The following is a 5,629-nucleotide window of genomic DNA, read 5'->3' on the forward strand; positions in this document are numbered from 1 at the left end:
TACGCTGTTTAAAAGACTTAATAAAGCAAACATTTAAGGTCACTTTAAGAGTGAATTACACACCACCCGATATTGTTTATGGTTCCATTGTGATTATCGTTTGGATCCGAATCCGAATAATGAAACAAAGTGACTTTCGGACCCGAATACTGAAAGACGAAAGAACGAAAAATCTGACATGAAAACTCAATGAATTGTTGGCTGCCTTACATTTCTAACGGCCAGATAACCATCGTTTCTGACACCTCACCCATCCTTCCATGAACGTTATACATTTGTCTTGGAATGGTTTTTGCGTGTTCTAAGTAGGCCATGAAAAGCCGATTGCTTGCCATCTCTTGTTCCTTCACTGCATTTGCAATCTAACACATGTAGACATGATTACAGCTAACCCTTACTGGCCTTTGCTCCTTTTCATAAATTCACCAGATCTTTTTCCCTTGGCCTTAGTCTCTCCTGTTTGACGTTGCTCGTGCTTTGTGCATCTGGCGTTGCACTCGCCCATCAGTCCCAAGCGTGTGAATAGGCTTGATGGTCCTCCTGCCTTCCTCCAGGTGCTGCCTCCATGGTGAACAGGTGTCTGGGCAATACTTCAGTGTTTTGTTTTCCTTCCTGTTGATGAAGTATCAGGTTATTCCTGGGAACAATAGAAAGAGGTAGGAGGATGACAATAGCCCCCCACCTCCTGTTTTGTTGTCCTTCTTCCCCTCTACAGCATCCTGAGCCTTCTGGAAAGGCCTCAGAACTTGGAGTGACATCATCCCTTGGGTTCAGCTGCTGATATTGTCATTAAGAGCTTCAGAGTGGAGGAAGGGACACAGCAGACCTGTTCAAAGTTCTAACAGGGTAGAGTCTAAGTACAAACCTTGAAGTACAGTTGTGACAATTAATGAGGATTTCCCAGCTAGAAGGATCACCGCCAATGCTGGTTGTGTCCAATTTAAGAAAACAACTTTATTCCTCCAGCAGCAATTAAAGGACACTCCATCCACGACCTCCTCTCTATCCTGGTTGTGTCACCCGCTACGCCAACTCTATTTCCTAATACAGTAGGTAAGGGTTATTGATGTCTGTGCTGGTGCCAATTGTCATTGTCACGGGCACAGAAAGTTATGGGAAACCCAAAATTTTGAGATAAAACTGGAAAAGCGGAGAAATCTTCCCATGGGGATACTTGCTCCAGTGTAAGGATTTCCCTCACTTTATAGAGATTTTCTCTCGTTTCCTGATGTGTCTACAAAACAGGAAGTGAAGGTAGATTTCCCCCCATTGGGAGACAGATGAAAAAAAAACTAACAGGGGTTTTAAGCCCTCATTCACACTGGAATCGGCCGGCACGTACAGCTCTGTGCACGGCCGTACCGAGCAGCTCCCGGGAAGGACATGTGCTTCGTGCGATTAGTACGCAGCCCCTGTCCTTCTCTATGGGACTACGTGGCCGTACGCCCCCCTACGCTCAGCTGTCCTGCACGTCCGTGTGGGTGAGCGTACCCGTACGCTGACAGGATGGATCCTGTCTGCATCCGAGCCAGGAAACACTCACCGTACGGACCTGCACTTGAAGTGAGCGTAGGGGGGCCTATGGCCGTGTAGTCCCATAGAGAAGGACGGGGCTGCGTACTAATCACACATAGCAGCCGTTCTTCCCGGGAGTGGCCGATACGGACGTGCACGCAGAACAGAGCTGTACGTGCCGGCCTTTTCTAGTGTGAATAAGGGCTTAAGCTGAAGTTTAATCTACTTATATATTCCTTCCCTGGTTACTTTGTCCTCCCCCCACTCCCTCATCAAAATACTAGCTGATTTTTTTGAATAAAACCTTTTTGTTTTTATGACATACTTAATTTGATACTCAGTGACATCATCACTGGGTCTCTGTATAATGCAGACAGATCATGGCTGGTAGGAAGGGCCGGCAGGGTGCTGTACATAGGTTCCTGAACACATCACAGCACCTTGCCTTAGTGCTCCTCTTAAGAGCCCTCAGACCTGATGCAAGCATTGTTGTGGCTCTTGGGAGTAACAATGCAAATTTTAAAATGCCTTGATGGATGCATGCCGGTTTGGAGGCATGGGCATTTCTAGGCAGGCTGTATTAGGATGCAGACCGCCCTATGTAAAACCTACATGTGATGCCGAACCACCATAATTGAAAAAATTGAAATGCAATGAATGAAAGGGGCAGGCCAGGGGCAGGCAGACTGGGGAGGAGAGGCCTAGATGATGCAGTACGTCCTCCGGGCAGGCTCTGTCTGACTTGCTGCAGCTTCTAATGCACCTTATGAGAAGCTCCCAGTGTGCAGTGAAATCAGAGGAAGCAATTCCAGTCCAGTAGAGGAGCCGGTACAACCGTACAAGACTGAAGGGAAGGCCGGAGTTCAGATTGAAAAGAAACAGTCATTACTGTGTAGCATAAACACAATAAAACATAATCTTGCACACCATCTGAGAGCAGACAAGTCCCCCACATGCTGATAAACCAGTTTGTCCTATATGTAAATAAACAATAAAGTTGTAGATTACTAAGGGGGGACCTTTGACTGCAGATACTTTGCCCAAAGATATTCGATGACTGTCACCTGGTCAACCCATTCCTGCTGATTCATATGGAAGTATGGGACTTTCATATGGGAGTTTATGGAACAAAGACAACATTGGGGGAAATTTATCGATACTGGAGCAGTCAGAATCTGGTGGAGTTGCCCATGGCAACCAATCAGCATCTCTCTTCAGTTTGTTCAGGTAAGATTTGAAAATGAGACAGAGAAGCTGATTGGTTGCAGTGCAAATATCTGCTCCAGATTTTGTCTGCTCCAATTTTGATAAATTCCCATTAATATCTTTTTTCCCAGGTTGTGGCAAAAAGGTCTGAGCACCATCTAAAGCCTTTGGTTAAGTTTCTCTAAATCCCAAACTTTTTATTTTTTTTTTCATTTGGGAACGGTTACCCCCCCTGATGTATCTTTGTCCCATTGGGGACATTTCCTTTAACTTCCTGTCCTTTGGGCACAAAGTGAGAGGAAATCCCCCTTTTAGATGTATGTCAGCAGGACAGGCGTCCCAGTTGAAAGATTTACTCTCTGATCTGCAGATCAGTTCTGCAGAGACCTCAGAATTTCCCCTCACTTCCAGTACCAGTGATAATGGTTAATAGGACAAATAGAGTAAATCTCCCCATTGGGAACTTAGACAGAAGATCTGATTGACCTGATAGGCATCCTAACCCTTCACAACTCTAGCCAAAGATAAAAAAAAAGAGGTTTTGGCTTTAAAAACGTTTTCAGATTCTAACTCTCATCTAATTAGTTAAAGGTATCAGCCCTAGAAAAGGCTTGGATTGTTTTTTCCCATCAGCTGTTAAGGAACTACAAGTCCTAACATGTTGCGCTGTTGGCTACATATGACCTAGACCTAGAGGAGTTGGATGCTCAGCCTTGCGTTAAATAACAAGACCTGCATGTAAACGCAGCCTGTTACATACTAATAAAAGGTAATCTTTAAACAATGTATATTACTGTAGTACAAAGGTCACCGCACACAGCAGAGCAGTCTCTTTATTGGATGCAAGACCCGACCAATTGGCAAGAGGTAACTTTTGGCTGTTGTTAAACACAAGAATCATATGTTCTGCTGGTTGCCGGGATTGAGGTGCTCTTAAGGTTCCATCTTCATGCAGAATGTCCATTGTCTTCTCCCCAAGTTTGCGATGCCAGTTGCCCGTCCTCCTGCTGTTTTTTCAAGGGGCCTTTGTGGCAGTATTCATCTTGTTTATGACTTATGAAGACCACTCGAGTAGACCTTCTTTCAACAATGGGACAGAAGCGAAAGGAGACCACCTGACCGCCATCTTCCCCATGTTTAAAGATGTTCACCTCATGCTGTTCGTTGGATTGGGTCTCATGCTGTCGTTTATGAAACTTTACAGCTTTGGCGGGATCGCCTTCAACTTTCTGATTGCAAACTTTGCCATTCAGTGGTCTTTGGTTGTCCAAGGCTTCTTCTATCACTACAAAGAAGGGAAGATACACTTGAGGTTGGAGTATGTCCTTGATGCGGAGTTTGCTGCGGTAACGACTCTTATATCAGTTGGGGCCATTATGGGAAGGGCCAGTCATGTCCAGTTGCTGCTGTTCTCTGCCGTGGAGATTCCACTTTTTGTGGTCAATGATTGGCTCATCAACAAATATTTCCATGTTATTGATATTGGAGGGACAATTGCCATCCACATCTTCTCATGCTACTTTGGCTTAGGAGTGGCCCAAATTCTATACCAACCTAAGCTACGAAATACTCACCGAAAAGAGGCCACAACTGCAAACTCTGATCTTCTTTCTTTCCTTGGTACTATTTTCCTTTGGATTTTCTGGCCGAGCTTCAATTCCGTCTTGGCCAAAACTGAAGAGGCTCAACATCGCGCCATTGTCAATACATTCCTTGCCCTGAGTTCTGGGACAGTTGTCACCTTCGCTCTCTCCAGCCTGATAGACAGAAGAGGAAGGATAAGCCTGGTGCATCTTCAAAATGCTTCGTTGGCTGGTGGGGTGGCCATTGGAATCACTGCAGACCTGATCAGCCCTGGAGGGGCATTCGCTGTAGGTTGTCTGGCTGCCATGTTCTGCATACTTGGATACCAATACTTCAGCTCTTTCCTAGCCAGAAAGATCAAGCTTCAAGACCAGTGTGGAATTCACAACCTTCACGGCTTACCAGGTATTGTCGGCACTTTAAGCAGCATTTTGGTCATATTATTAGGACCTGTGGAAACGTACAGCTTCAGCCTACATGAGATTCTTAATGACAGTAATATGGCGGACCAGCCACCCATTATGGAAGTCTTTGGAAATGGGAACACATGGACGGCAAGAGACCAAGCCCTGGGGCAGGCTGCCGCTTTTGGGGTAACGTTTGCTGTGTCCTTGTTTGGGGGTTACATTACTGGACTCCTTCTGAAGATACCTTGCTTTGTCCGTCCTTCAAAGGATTATTTTTTCGATGATCAACTCTATTTCCAAATTCCTGAGGATAACAAAAACAAATCGGTATCCAACGAGAAACTTCATATGCACTTGCTGACCTCAATGAAACATATATAGGGGATTACCCTATAATCTAATAGACATTCCAGGTTTGGTTTATGTTCCAAACCAAGGCTGATCTTCTTGCACCACCTTTCACAATTTCTTCTGTAGGACAGATAATCCATGTATCTATTTTGTCCATTTTTGCTTATATAAGCCTTTCAGAGGCTCATTGTGTCCAGTGAGCAGGGCTCATATTTTGCTCATTGGACATCTCTAAAATGGCTCAGGTAAACGGCCTTTTAAGAGCCCATCCATCTATATCATGGCAGGCAATGTGCGCCCCCCCCCCCTGTGTATGCATGTGAGTTTGGCTGTTTTGCCAAGTGTAGTGCAAAGCATCTAAATTGGAAAATGTTTTATGTATTTTCGCTAAATAAAATCCTGTTTACAACTTTTTGTCACCTTTTTTTGCACCTCAGTGATGCTGATCTCTCACAGCCTCTTTCCATCTCTAACTGTCACCATGCACTCACTCTAGTGTTGGCTGCACATCATTGCTCTGGACCAGTTTCCTGATAGTCTAGAAGATATGTTGTCCACACACCATT

General features: G+C 44.9%; 1 pseudogene; it reads left to right on the top strand.

The window, feature by feature from the left end:
* The first annotated feature begins 3,643 nt into the window (after positions 1-3,643).
* On the top strand, positions 3,644-5,093 carry LOC108789584 (annotated as a pseudogene).
* Positions 5,094-5,629: the final 536 nt, after the last annotated feature.

The sequence above is a fragment of the Nanorana parkeri genome, unplaced genomic scaffold (genome assembly GCF_000935625.1).
Source record: "Nanorana parkeri isolate BGI_ZX_2015 unplaced genomic scaffold, ASM93562v1 scaffold17, whole genome shotgun sequence".
NCBI classification, from domain to species: Eukaryota; Metazoa; Chordata; class Amphibia; order Anura; family Dicroglossidae; genus Nanorana; species Nanorana parkeri.